Below are 15,698 nucleotides of genomic sequence, written 5' to 3'. Positions count from 1 at the left end.
ATTTGGACTCCCTATCCGGGTGCCATGGGAAATGTACCTGGATTTTGTCTGGTATATGATGAGGCCTGCAGCACCAAACGTTTTGGAGTAAGGTGTATTGAGAGAATAGTAGGATCTCTTGGAGCTGGACAATACCATCTGGAAATTAGTCAGTCAGCGGTTGGGGAGGAGATAGGCTTGTCCTAAGCTGCTTTAATAGGGTCAAGTAAGGCCTCATTAAATGGGAGTGATTGCTCCGATGCTGATGAAGTGGGATGGAGGAACTTAATCAACATGTTGGATATGGCCTCCACTTTAGGTAGTGGTAGTTACAATATGTCCACTGCCTTCCTTATGACATAACAGAAGGAAGTCACTTTCAGCAGGGTAGGCCCTGGAGGACACAACATCTTGTTTCCATTGATGTATCCAGCCCACTACCACACTACAATGCCAGAATCTCAGCAGGATATGAAGATGGAAAGGATAGGAAATTTGTTGTCTAACTGCTGTCATCATCACCATGAGGCACTGCTTCAGGCATATGGATAGGATCTGAATCGGCCTGGTGTTGCACAGGTCCTGGTTGAGATTACTTTCTGTACCTCGGCTCTTCAGCAAGTCTTTGGGGCTCTCGCATAGACAGCATTAGAACCATCTGGGTCTTTGATGGTTGTGCTTTTGTAGGCACTATCACTGCTGGTGGCGCTGTTGCCTGCATTAATGACACTGGAGTAGGGGCTACTGGCAAGGAGTTTGGTGTCGGAAGAGTTCCAATTGAAGCTTGAGACTTTCATAAAGCGTTCCTCTGGGGTTCAATGGTGGCATGGGTGAACTCTTTGGCAGAAACACAAACTGAGCCCGAAGTGGTCTTAAATGACCCAGAAGTGCACCCGAGAGATACCACAGTTTGCCTATGTAGCAGTTGTGCCAGGAACTCCACATAACCAGTCATGGACGCTGGCACCGAGGGCAGTAAGATGGCTGGCATTGACCCTAGAGTCATATAAGAGGGCTGGCAGCAGGCAAGAGGTTTGGACAGTCTGTATTTTTTTTATGCTACACAATGCAGGTGGCCCAGGTACAAGTGGTTCTGCAGTACTGGGATCCTGGAGGGAGTGACATTTAACCACTGATGAAGGGCATTTGGCATGTAGCCTATCGACCTTTGCTCGGGGTGCTTGGTTAACCCCAGAGAGCTCTGAACCTCTTTGGTGGTCTTTTAATGTATGCGTACCACTTTATGGAACAGTAATGCCCTTCTTTCTCAGACCTGAAGAGGTTATCCAGTACAATAGGGCCCTAAGTCTTGTAATTTGGCGCTTTATCACCAGGAGACACACAGAGGAGTTTATATGCCTGCAGGGATTATCTTTTGAATGGGCGGTTGAGACGACCCTCACACAGGCACTGACAGCCAATGCTGAAAAGAGAATCATACCCAATGTCTAAGTTGATGGTCTCTTCTGGTACAGCAAACACCTTTGACCTTGGCAGAAGTCTCTTGCTTAGTAAGCTTCGGTGTTTTCCTGCTCAGGAAGGACTCACCAACATTGTGAAAATCAGCTACCAAAAACAACCCGCTGCGTACACGGACTGGGGTCTTTCCCATGATACGAACATTACCGACTGAGTTGCCGCTCAGTAAAGCCCTGTGCTCAAGCGAATAATAGTAACAGTGAATATGTCTTCGGTCTAGGTTGTCCTCGAATATTGGGGAAATATGTCAAGTTGCTTGTTTTTGTCATGCAAAATCAATAAAGAGATCTTTGGAAAAAAAAAGCTGCACTGTGTGCATACCTTGAAGACGGTCTTCCACATTATGCGAGGAAGAGAGGACCATTTTATTAAGCTCATCAATTTTTCAAAAGTGAAATGAGTGCGCCCTTTCCCGAAAGGGGAGGAAACAAAACCTAAGTCCACGCACAATGGAGGAGTCCAGATCACACCATAGCCTCCATCTTAATGCTAGAACGAAAAACACAGAACTGGGCTGCGATGACTGGCAGCACATTGGTTGCGGTACTTGTGTCATGAAGAGACAACTGTTTTGGTCATTTAATAAAAATGTTAAGTGCAGCATTTTTGGAAATCTTTTTTCCTGTTCTCATGAGAGGGAGGTAGACAGGGTGTCACAGTGATTTATGTATCAGCCCCTTTCCCCCAGTTCTAATGGATATAGGAAGCAAAGTTTCAAGCAAATATCTAGAAATTATTTTGCAGGAGCAACAAAAGCACGTTATTTTCAGGCGCATGATAATCCAAAAAGCCAATTTCCTTTCAAGAGGCTTCGGAGGGAGAAACAGCCACTTCTTATTCTGTGCATGTCTCGGGTCTTGTGGCCATGCACTGATGAACAGCTGTTCCCTCTAATCAGAGCTCCGGTTTCACTGTCCAAGGCTTCACACATGGCGGGTCAGGACAGCAGAGGCCTCCCAGACCCATTAATTAACCTGCAGCCCACACTGCAGGCAGGCGGCAGGACATCTTGTCTGCATACACAAGAAGGACGCGACAGATTGCACGCAAATTCAAGAGGGCCTGCTTGCGTTGCAAACAATGATCTAGGCTATTAAAACAGGGCACTCGGAGCAGGCCTTTGTTACAGGCAGATGGAGAGCGAATGTCACTCTCCATTAAAATACTTTATTTTAATCAAGAATACGAGACATACAAACATGACCGTTACACAAGAAAAATTCCTTTAAGGATTCAAATCTGCTCTATTTCGGAATCACAGCCTTTAAAATGTGTCATATATTCTCACGTTCGCAAAAAGCCGCATCCATTAGAAAACGGAACAGTCTAACAAGATAGCCACAAAGAACTGCATTAGTGAAGGGCACGTCATTGAACGTGGTTTGGGGGCGTGTGTATGGGTCACAGCAGCATATTCCTGCGTGTATGACTTGAAGAGCGCGTGCAAGAGAGTAGGGGCCAGTTTCAGGATTTGTACACACCTATGAAAAGCAACATGTTGCCTGCGCCCGTGTCACGGGCTTAGAGGGTGGTTTGTGTTTTAAATTCTGGGGTCCAGACGCTGTTGGCGCCCGAGGCGGCACACTTGCCCTGCCTTAAGTGAGAAGTAGAGATGGACAAACCGACTCGCACGCACACACACACACACACACACACACACACACACACACACACACACACTTACTGATATCTCGCTCGTGTTATTTTCAACATCACTGGAGACTTATTTTGATTGGATGCCCTGCCCTTTTGTCCTGCTGACTATTGCATTGTTTTTAGCAGGTCTTCGTCCGACTGAATATCACGAGAACACAAAGTGAGCCACATCCACAAAACTGTCATTGGGCGAAGCCGATGGAAATGTGATGGCTTAAGAGGAAGGGAGTGGGTGGGAGTTTGCAAGTTGAAAACCACGTGTAAGGTGCAGCAGCAAGGCTAGTATTATAATTAGGGATCCCGGTTTTATAGTATTTTATTTAGCATTTCCGTCTGTATTTATCCATATTTATTCTTTGGTCGCCTTATTAGTATTTATCCATATTTATTTTGTGTATTGGAAATCAATGGAGTCCCAAGGTGGTATATTTCCACATTTATGTTACTGATGAACATGCATTCATTCTTTGATGCATCACATTAAAGCAAAATGAGCAGCCAAATATATAAAAAAAATATATACTACACTACCAGGCACATTTTACCATTATGCTTCGATATACATCTGTATCTATATATGTATATTCACTTAAAAAAACAAAGGTGAAAGAGAAGTTATAGTAAGGCTCACATTTTAAACGTACCAAACCATAGAAATTCACCAGTTATAGTTACCTCAAGTAACTATAACTCGTGCCCTATGGTAACTATAACTCAAGCCCCTGCCATGCACAGTTTTTTTCATCAACAATTTTGCTGCAAATTTTACATTGATATTATCAATGATGTTATCAAAGATGTAACTGTAATTTGCGGGGTAATTGGCAGTGCATTGTGAGGATGCCCCCTCGCAATGCACCCCACAAATTATGGAACTTTACATAAGTAGGCCACAAAATCATAGACCTAGAAAATATTTGTAAACTGCATTTTAGCACAAGCAAATATGCATGTGTGGATTTGCTCATGTGAACAGCTATTGAGAGTTTACCAGTTCACTTCCCCACCAAACGCTTTTTCCCAACTGTGGAAGAAGCTTTACTTCTCTCTGTGTTAGGTCTACATTCCTAACCTTTCTCAGTATAGGTAAAGATTAGAGAACAGCTGATGAAAAGTCCTAACACATGCAACTTAGTAAGTTTGCACAAACTCAAAAGGGCTTTTCAACCTTGAAACTATTGCTTACCCCAAGCTCTAGCCCCTGTATGTAGATCTGCTGAAAGGTGGCAAAATAAGCGAATTGCTTGTATTCAAACCCAACAATAGTATGAGCCCTGGCATAATCAGAAAGGCTATTATCAGAGCTCTTGAATAACGAGATTGCCATAATTTGTGGCCACACTACATGGTTCCAAAAAGGACAAGTGGATCGTTTTTTACAGGACATATAGATTTATGACACAGCCTGTCCCAAGGACAAGTAGATATTTCTCAAAAAATTCCACACCCCTGGGGAGCAATGTTTTCATCTGTTTCCCTGCACGCAAATTTGTGTGCAGGAAAACAGATCAAACTCCGCTTTCTGCAATAGGGAGCTGTTTGACAGCTCCCACTCGCAGAAAGCAGAGCGTTTGCTCTGACTTGGTGGGAGCCTTCAGAGCGCCTGCCAAGTCAGAGCAAACAGCTATGTCCTGGAGCTGGGCACCCCGGAACACAGCAGGAGCTGGCCCTGGTGGTGGCGGTCCCCAGAACCGTCAGTGACTCCATGAGTGACCTCCAACTTAAAACAGCCCCGTGAGGTGGTGGTACCCTGGGCTGCAGGGGGACAGTGCACCCCTGCATTGTATTTGATTAAAGCCCTGTGGAGGTGGTAGGCACCAGGGCTGCGGGAGTGAGATGAGGGGGCAGCCCCCCTTATTGTATTTGATTTCAGCCCCAGGGAGGTGGCGGCCCCCGCATTCATTATAATTAAAGCTCCAAGTGCCCCCCTCCTTTATTTCAACAAGTCCATGTGAGGGGGGCAAGGCCCACCCAGGGACTTCATAAAAACAAGCTCAGAGCCTGCGCTTCATTTTTTTTTTTTCCCCTTGCCATGAATTTACGACAGTCACAAATTTGCGGCAAAAAGTTTTAAATAAGTGCTTTTTTGCCCAGGCAGGGTCCCGTTGGGACCCCAGCACCAGAGCTAAGGGGTCAGGGTGTCCCTACTCTGGCCCCTGGGACTCAGTTGAAGCGGAGCCCCAAGATGGATGCCAACACTTCCTGGTTTTAAGTGTTAGCAGCCAATCAGAGCTCTGCAGCTCTTAGAACGAGCTTGTGGTATTCGCGCAGTCATTTGAGAGGAGCCGCGGCCGTAGATATACAAATTTATATTCCATTTAATATCTCAAAAACAACTGAACAGATTTACACCAAATAAGAAAAAGCATGATCTACAGACCAAAAGCTAGCTTTCTGACAAATATGGTGTAATTCCATCCAGCAGTTTGGGATGTAGTTGTTTTAAAAACTCCTATGGGAATTATGGGAAACACGTTTTTTGACCTCACCCCAGCCCGTTTCCTCCTCCTTTTCTCAGCCCCCGCTTGACCAATCCCCCCGAAACTTCCAATGCGAAACAAGAATCACTGCACACTTTTTTGGAAAATGTCATGACAAGTCGTCAATCTGTGCCAAAGATGTAGACAAGTAAAAAAAAAAAAAAAAAACTTTTTCTATGGAAACATGCTCCTAACTATAACTACCTTGTGGCAACCACCACTGGATTATATAACACTTAATACTTACCTGTGAAATGCATACATTTGCCTGTAAAACGTTTACCATGCATAAGCCTTTACCATTCATGCCTTTACAATCAAATTCGTTTTAAGATCCTTCATGGTAAAGACATATCTGTTGTAAAATCCTGTGTGGTAAATGATTCGTGGTAATGGTAATGCATGGTTATGACTGCATGGAAAATGTCCATATCCCCCAGACATAGGATGCACAGCTCCAGAAGGTTGATTTGGTGACAATGCTCCACCAAACATCACAGACCTCAGATCTCTACTTTTTCCAAGTGGCCTCCCTAACCCAAAGAAGATGCATCCATCACTATCCTGTACTCTGAAAAGAGCAGGAAGAATAACCTACCACATAGCAGAATGGCATTCATCATCCACTACTGAAGAATATGCAGTTGTTGTTTGAGAGGCATCCTCAGTGGTGGGACCATTTAAAATGAAAGTTTCACTGCAGTGCCCGTGTGTGCCAGTGAACATGAGGGACAAGCAGTATGCGTGAGTACAGAAGACAACAAAGCATCAGAACCATCCAGCTGGTACCAACGCACAAGCCTGAAATATCGGTGTCACAGTCTGAATGCGCTAGTGACTCGTTACAGAAGATGAAAGGCTCTCTAAGTCATTGTGTCCAGGACAGCATCTATAACAGGAAACCTCTGCATAGGAAGATGACAACATTTTGGTTCATTGATTTAAAACCCCAGGGCGGACAGCGATGAAACAAGTGGTCCATCACTACAAGCCTTCCTTTAGCAGAGATATAATGTATTCCAAACATTTGAAGATGAGCTACTACTACGGACATAAAGTTTGTAAACACCCAAGGGGCCAAGATAAAGCTGAAGGGCCGAATGGTGGAACTGGATGTGCTCAGACCCACTACAACAAAAAGAAGGAAAGGCCTATGGGATTACAAGATTAGTACATGAAAGTATGTGTCCTGCAAATCCAAGGAAACCATCCAGTCTCTAGGATCCAATAATCTGAGTCAACATGAGGATTTTATACTTGCCCTTCCTGAGGAAGGCATTCAGAGGTCCCAGATCCAATATCAGCCTGAACCCCACCACCCTTCTTGAGAACCAAGAAGTACCAGCAGTAGCATCCTTTGCCCATTTTCACTGTGGGTACCAATTTGATCACACATTTGGTAAGCAGAGTCTGAACATCATAGAGAAGATGGCAGCACACTCCACAGATGTCTAGCCAGGAGCTGGTGGAACTTGTGGAGGGATGGCATAGTTGATGGCACAAGCTGAATAATTTCAGTCTATACATTGCCTTGGTTTGCAACACGGGCATCTGTAAATCCATGTCCTCCATGACATTGCTAACAACTACTACAAAGGGTGTACTTGTTCATCTGTATTGGGCCCAGTGGCAAATCCAATTCAGTTTTAGATGAAGTGTCCAAATTACTAGCATTCTAAAAGTCATGGTAGAAGCCAAGCTACAGCATCAATATAATGGGGGAGGGAGTAAATTGCCTCCCTCCTCTTCATCATCAATGATGTGTGGAACCTGTTCAAGCCTGTGAAGTGCATAAAAGTCAGAATCAAAAATGGCTTCCAACCTCCAACAGTACTCACATTGAGGCAAAGGAACTTCTTGTGCTTGTGTCAAGACCTACCTTTCAACTTTGTCCTTGACTTACTGAGGATGACAACCAGGAGCAGGAACGAGCTCAAGACCTCAAACAGGGCGCTTGAATGTGTATGCTCTGCAACAAAAAGCTTGGCCTCATGCTCCTTGAATACATCAGGGAACATTTGTTGCAGGACTTCAGCACTGTTTTTGGAGCTAAGGCACTAAAACAGGTGTGTGGGTCCATGTACAACATCTATTTTCCGTTTACCTAGTGGGGCGCAGCACAACCTAAACCCTGCAGTTATAGGACATCATACTCTCGAAGTAATTTAGTTTTGCAAAATCAGTTAAAAAACTCACACCACTAAAGTTGAATGCAGTGTTCCAGATCTGAGCAAAGGGGCACAGAAAAAGAGAAAGGGATGTCAGCACACATGGGTGATGCCTAAATGAGCCTGCATGTCTCCACTTAGGGAGGTCAGACTGAGCCAAAACCTGATTCAGATGTAACCACCTGCCAGAACGCAGGAGCTGTTGGAGCAACGTTTTCTGTCTGGCGCCTGCATCGATTCGAAAAGTGAACAATCTCAGGATAGAAATATCGAAGAGAAAGTGTGCATTACAAGAAAGGTGCACATAAATGTTCATTTTCCATTGAGCGCAGCAACATTGCTGCTGGAATCAGCAAAACAAGCTGACACTTTTTATATAGTACTTCTTTTATTCTACATGTCTCAATTATGTTTTAGAATAGTGGTTCCCAACCTTTTGATTTCTGTGGACCCCCACTTTAACATTAATAGAACCCAGGGACCCCCATTGAATCATCATGGGAATCCGGGGACCCCCGCCTGAGTCATTACTGGAAGCTGGGGAGCTAATTTGTCAATATTTGTTAATATTTTTTCATTTTCTAGGCTCTCGCAGACCCCGTGAGAAGGCTTTGCGGACCCCCATTGGTCCCCGGACCACAGAATGGGAACCACTGTTTTAGAAGAAGAAGTTATTTAACATCAATAATGTTCTTTCTGGTGGACACCATCTAACACCATATTATTCACCTTTTGAATTTCCGCTGGTACCTTGCTGAAAGCAGAAACTTTCACCAATTCCTCCAGCACGGAAAGACGAGGCCATAGGGCACTACCACCAGAAGTGACTGAACGGAGCTGTATATAGTATATGTGGAGAGATATTAGAGCATAAAAAGCAAATTATATTTCAGTAGCATTTAAGGCAAAATAGTCTGTAATGGTATATATCTTTCTGTGCGCTTTTTATTCTGTATCACCACCAGGTTCCAAGTTGTTTCCCTTACAATGCTACAGCCTTCACCCCCATTGGACTTTTCCAAAGCTGTGGATATTATACGAGTTCCAAGTTTTTTCTGAACAACATATCAACCAAATAACATATTTGTTTAGCGATATGTTTATTTGCCCACAGCATTATAACTGAGTAGTGTCCCATAGTGAAATATAGAGAACCTGACAACCTATGATTTTTTCTATTAATTGCTGAGATTGTGTATGTCATGCAAATTCTGTAGTGACATTGTGAGAAATGCACGTTGCGAGTAATACTGCAATAGCATTTCTTACTCATGCTTGACAAAAAAAACGCCTGTGTTTCTGACTAATCTTAAGTAACCAATGCATCTGAAAGTGTTAAGGGTCCTACAGAGATGTTTTATTTTAGAAACAAGCACACTGTAAAGTGAACAAATACCTTCGTAAGGTGTGGAAGATGTATTTTTTATGTCATTGAAGTCTGCAAATATAATTAAACAAAGGAAAAAGTGATATATTGAGTTTATCAACAAGAACTTTCTTGGCTGATAATTATGTGTTATTGAAAAGGGTCAAGTTGGATTACTTGCTTGAAAAATAGTAATTTTGAGTGTTGGCTCTTATAAGTAATACCCAAGGTACATGGAATCATCCAATAGAGTGACCGTGTGTTGTCATCAGTGTTGGACCAACAGTAGGATGTGCTAGAAAATATATTTGTATATATGTTGCTTGAGATTTCAAAACGTATACATTATGCCAAAAGGTATAGGGTACGCAGATTACGATTTCTCGTACTACTAACCAATGGCACCATGGGACATGAACTAGTAGAGAGAATAGAAAATCGATGGATATAGTAGGTCGTCAATGATGTATCACGGTGATTCTGTCCGATCGTTCATAAAAAAAAAATTACAAAATAAAGCAATTACATTCTTAGTTAGACGGTATACACAATTAGATTAACCAGCGACAAAAGGCACTGTGAGTAGAGGTGGCTTGTGCATTTCCTGGCCCGAGAGGTACTCTGTTACCGGAACTCAGAAGACGCCAATAAATCATGGTCTCTAAAAATAAAAATAGGGCTCTGGAGAAGAGAGTCCTCCAGGAAGTTGAATATGTGACCACTATGGCCCTGATTACGAGTTTTGGTGTTCTTTCTCGCATCTGAAAAATAACGATACCACGGGGAACGATATTTATCGGGTGGGATATATAACACCTAATACGAGTGGCGGGGAATAACACGCGGACTTTGGTGTGTAACGCACCAAAATCCTCATGCTACAGTAAATACTGTATGATTTTTCCCCGTGAAATTTTGGCACCTTTGACCTGGCGAAATGTAACAACAGCTGAGTCTGTTAAATACCGACCAACTCATCCTTCCGACCTGTGCATTAACACGGGAATAAGCAATGTATTGTTGCATGTTTCAGCATTTATAAATAAGTAGGGCGTATTCGCATTTTCTTTTAATTTTAAGTATAGTGGAAAGTTGTTCATTTATAAGTAGTAATTTAAGCCTAGTTATGGGGATATTTTAGTTATGTATCTAATAAAAGAAGGAGGATGTGTTGTGGTCTCTGCTTATGTGTGTACAATTAAGTAGAGCTGTGTGTTCCATGTTCGCAACCCAGAATCTCTGGTGATGCCCGAGTCAGAGGAAGGCAGGCAGAGGAGGTGAGAGGAACTGTCCAGCAAAGTGTGGCTCCTTGGACCACGGTGTGCTGGGATTTCTTCACAACACCAAGCAACTTGTAACGAGGCCCTATATTGAAAAGGGTGCAGCAGAATGTACACTAAAACTCTTCTATTTAACCAAGGTTGTGTTCAGGCCGATTTACATGTGTGAGGTTAAACATTTAACTAACCCGCCTGGGTGTCCTATTTACTCAGTATTAATTGGATAATGCAAAGTTTGAATTTAATATATGAAAAGGTGGTAAAGTACGACTGTCACGATAATCATGTAAATTGTAATGATGCGGTGATCATTCTTGTACGCAAAACAGCATCAATGTCATTCCCAGTGAAAACTCTGAAGGAGTATAGTAGTGCAAGGTTCAAGTATGATAGTTTAGTTGGACATGCGTTGGATCGTGTGAAACTGCAGAGTAGAACAAAAGGATGTGTCACCAACTAATAGTTTGAGAGCGTAGTTACATAGTTATCAATCAAAACAAATAAACTTCTATAACCTGTTAGTTGCCCCTGTTTTTCTAAACAATTCTCTTTATATTGGTTAGGCAGACTCCAACTACCGTTTATATGTTAAATGTTATTTTGCAGTATCCGTGATCGCTTATAAGTCAAATCAATCAACAAGAAAGAAATGCAGTTCTCTATCTTGATCAACGTAATTTTCAACAACTCTCAATTTAGTGATCTAGTTAGCCTCTATCTTTCGAAAGATAAGTGTTCTGTTCCCACCTCTGGGGTTACTCTTGGCCACGCAATTGCATGTAACTTAACTTTTAAAAGGTCACCTAGATTGTGATGATTAGGTGAAGTTTTTGTCGCTAGAGGATAGGTTTCATCTCAAAGGAGGTACATTCCTCAGAGGCCCATGCTGGGGTTAGTGAGGAAAGAACAGTTTCATGGACAGTGTCCAGCCACCTGTGTCTTGATAATCATCAAATAGGTTACCATCTTTATGGAATTTGTGGAAACCACCTTTCTCGACCTCTACAAAATAATGATAGGTTTGAGGCGCTCCAAAGTGGACATACTAGCGATGTCTGTGGGGCAGAGCTTGACCCTTAGAGTCCGATAAAACAATTGGATCCTCTTCAAGTGTCAGTACCATCGGAGTCGGCCTTGGGGAATGATTTGGTGGAGTGAGCTGAGGCGGCGAACGTCATGGGGCGCCTCACTGGTACAGTTCATCTACGAAAGGAGGCATCGGCGTCTGGCGTGGTACTGAACCAGGAGACAGTGTAGTCTGACTCAAGGAAGGTTTTGACCCCGCAAGGGGGTTGATTGATACAGTCGGCATTGGGTAAAGATCCACTGGCAGTGACCCGATTAGAAACCATCTCTGACCCTTGGGGCTTGATGGCGTTCCAGAGGGATCAGACGAGGCACCAAAGATCTCACAGGCCACTTTCACCTCAGCTATGTGTTGCGGAGACTGGCTCCATGGCCTACAGGTGCCTGGTAGGTCATGTCTGAAAGGCGAGATGGGAGACATGCTTCCTCTTTTTGTGCTTCATATGACCTTTTTGACTTACTCAAGCTGCGCAATTTCGATGAAGACTGTTTCATGTGAGTGACCGCGAGAGTGGGACTGGGAATGAGTCCATGGTCGTGACTTTAATAGGGACTGCTTCTTTGACTTCCTTAGTTCGGCAACTGCTAACTAAGCTTTGCATTCTCGGATGGCGTTTTTGTTCATTTCTTACAGATTTCACAGAATTTTGAGTTGTGTTTGGTGCCGAAGCACCAGAGACAATCATGCTGAGTGTTATTAATCAATTAGTGTCAGTTACATGGCCTGCATGGCTTGAGACCTGTTTACGGGGGAGATATACTGTAGGAGGCTGGCCTGGCTTATAGTGGGTACCTGATGGTACTTACCCCTTGTGCCAGGTCCAGTTATCCCTTATTAGTAGATTAGTAGTGTTCTAGCAGCTTAGGCTGATAGAGGTAGTTATAGCAGAGCAGCTTAGGCTGAACTAAGAGACATGCAAAGCTCCTACTGTACCACTTATATCATATAGCACTATATCATAAGAATCACAATACTCAGAGTTACTAAAAATAAAGGTACTTTATTTTAGTGACAATGTGTCAGAAATATCTCAGAGGATATACTCCCTTAGGAGGTAAGTAAAATACACAATATATACACACAAACCAAAATCAGATACGTAAACAGTTAGAAAAGTAGTGCAAACACTGTAGAATACAATAGGATGCAATAGGATGCAATAGGCCTAGGGGCAACACAAACCATATACTAAGAAAGGGGAATGCGAACCACGAATGTACCCCAGGCCTATTGTTGTGTATAGAGGGTCGCTGGGAGTGTAAGAAAACACTAAGGGTGTCCAAGATACCCCACCCCAAGACCCTGAAAAGTAGGAGTAAAGTTACCCTACTTCCCCAGAAACACACTAAAGTCGTGATAGGAGATTCTGCAAAGGCAACAACTGACTGCAAAGCACTGAAGACGGATTCCTGGACCTGAGGACCTGTAAAGGAAGGGGACCAAGTCCAAGAGTCACGCAAGTGTCCAGGAGGTCAGGAGCCCACTAAACCCCGGATGAAGGTGCAAAAGTGCGTCCTCCGGGTGGAAGAAGCTGAAGATTCTGCAACAACGGAAAATGCCAGGAACTTCTCCTTTGCACAGAAGATGTAACACGGCGTGCTGGAGGATGCAGAGTTGTTTCCACGCAGAAAGACTGCAAACAAGGCTTGCTAGCTGCAAAGGTTGCAGTTGAAGAAAATGGGTGCTGTCCGGGCCCAGGAAGGACCAGGAGGTCGCCCCTTGGAGGAGGAGACAGAGGGGGCGCTCAGCAGCACAGAGAGACCACGCAGGCAGCACCCGCAGAAGCACTTGAACAGGCGTTCTAGACATCTGAGCACGGAGGCCGTCTCAACACTACAAAGGAGGGTCCCACGAAGTCGGTGGTCAACTCAGTGAGTTGAGCAATGCAGGACGGAGTGCTGGGGACCGGGGCTATGCTGTGCACGAAGGATTCCTTGCAAAAGTGCACGGAAGCCCTAGCAGCTGCAGATCACGCAGTACACAGGATTACTGTCTGGCGTGGGGAGGCAAGGACTTACCTCCACCATATTTGGACAGAAGGACCACTGGACTGTCGGGGTCACTTGGATCCAACTCCTGTGTTCCAGGGACCACACTCGTCAAGATGAGAGGGGACCCAGAGGACTGGTGATGCAGAAGTTTGGTGCCTGCGTTGGCAGGGGGAAGATTCCGTCGACCCACAGGAGATTTCTTCTTGGCTTCCAGTCAGGGTGAAGGTAGACAGCCCTCAGAGCATGTAACACCAGGAATCAGTCGAGAATGCCAGTAGGGTTAGGTGCTACAATGTTGCTGGTAGTCGTCTTGCTACTTTGTTGGGGTTTTGCAGGCGTCCTGGAGCAGTCAGCAGTCGAAACTTGGCAGAAGTCAAAGAGGGAGATGAGGAGGAACTGGTGAGCTCTTGCATTCGTTATCTGAAGAGAAACCCACAGGAGATACCCTAAATAGCCCTCAGAGGAGGATTGGCCACCTAAGCAGGTAAGCACCTAACAGGAGGGGTCTCTGACGTCACCTGCTGGCACTGGCCACACAGAGGCCTCCATTGTGCCCTCACACCTCTGCATTCAAGATAGCAGAGGTCTGGGACACACTGGAGGAGCTCTGGGCACCACCCCTGGGGTGGTGATTGACAGGGGAGTGGTCACTCCCCTTTCCTTTGTCCAGTTTCGCGCCAGAGCAGGGGCTGGGGGATCCCTGAACCGGTGTAGACTGGCTTATGCAAGGAGGGCAACATCTGTGCCCTTCAAAGCATTTCCAGAGGCTGGGGGAGGCTTCTCCTCCCCAGCCCTTCACACCTATTTCCAAAGGGAGAGGGTGTAACACCCTCTCTAAGAGGAAATCCTTTGTTCTGCCTTCCTGGGACTGGGCTGCCCAGACCCCAGGAGGGCAGAAGCCTGTCTGTGGGTTGGCAGCAGCGGTAGCTGCAGTGAAAACCCAAGAGAGCTAGTTTGGCAGTACCCGGGGTCCATGCTGGAGCCCCGGGGATGCATGGGATTGGCACCCCAATACCAGATTTGGCATGGGGGGGACAATTCCATGATCTTAGACACGTTACATGGCCATATTCGGAGTTACCATTGTGAAGCTACATATAGGTATTGACAGATATGTAGTGCACGTGTGTAATGGTGTCCCCGCACTCACAAAGTCCGGGGAAATTGCCCTGAACAATGTGCGGGCACCTTGGCTAGTGCCAGGGTGCCCTCACACTTAGTAACTTTGCACCCAACCTTCACCAAGTGAGGGTTAGACATATAGGTGACTTATAAGTTACTTAAGTGCAGTGTAAAATGGCTGTGAAATAACGTGGACGTTATTTCACTCAGGCTGCAGTGGCAGTCCTGTGTAAGAATTGTCTGAGCTCCCTATGGGTGGCAGAAGAAATGCTGCAGCCCATAGGGATCTCCTGGAACCCCCAATGCCCTGGGTACCTAGGTACCATATACTAGGGAATTATAAGGGTGTTCCAGTGTGCCAATCAGAATTGGTAAAAATGGTCACTAGCCTGCAGTGACAATTTTAAAAGCAGAGAGAGCATAAGCACTGAGATTCTGGTTAGCAGCGTCTCAGTGACAGAGTTAGGCACTACACAGGGAACACATATAGGCCACAAACTTTGAGCACTGGGGTCCTGGCTAGCAGGATCCCAGTGACACAGGCAAAAACAAACTACCACACAAGTAAAAATGGGGGTAACATGCCAGGCAAGATGGTACTTTCTTACACATAATGCACACTTAAAAAAAAAAAAAAATTGAAGATATCTCTGTGAAGGATAGGATGAAGAGCACTGGATCCACGTAGGCAGGAATGCAAACAAAGGAACTGACTACAGCACGCAAAAGTGGAGCTCTTATAGTGACCTCAAAATCATATTTAGAACCGACGGTCCGACGCAAAGTTGCATAACACCACCTGTCAATCCACAAGGGAATTGCTTGAAAGTTTCCAGATTCAGTCTGGGGGTAACTCACAAGGAGAAGAATCTGCAGTTAGAAGTCTTTGTCAGAAGTATCATGTCACACTAAAGTATTGATTAAGTTATTGTGCAGCACTGTAGAGCAGAGAAGTCACCTATTGTGGATGTATGGGACCATAACAAGGGTAAATGTAAACTACTATAAGCACCCATATAACATGCTAGTGGTTGACACAAGAAGCACAAGAAAAGCTAGGGCTCTCAACAGCCATACTGTCACATAATAA

At 44.6% G+C, this 15,698-nt stretch overlaps 1 protein-coding gene across 2 annotated transcripts in view; it reads right to left on the bottom strand.

The window, feature by feature from the left end:
* PPA2 (inorganic pyrophosphatase 2) overlaps window positions 1-15,698 on the bottom strand; it is a 344,063-nt gene that overhangs the window by 132,366 nt on the left and 195,999 nt on the right. The gene's annotated exons all lie outside the window — the stretch shown is intronic.

This window comes from Pleurodeles waltl, chromosome 1_2, assembly GCF_031143425.1.
Source record: "Pleurodeles waltl isolate 20211129_DDA chromosome 1_2, aPleWal1.hap1.20221129, whole genome shotgun sequence".
Taxonomy (NCBI): Eukaryota; Metazoa; Chordata; class Amphibia; order Caudata; family Salamandridae; genus Pleurodeles; species Pleurodeles waltl.
This window is presented reverse-complemented; position numbering and strand designations above follow the sequence as displayed.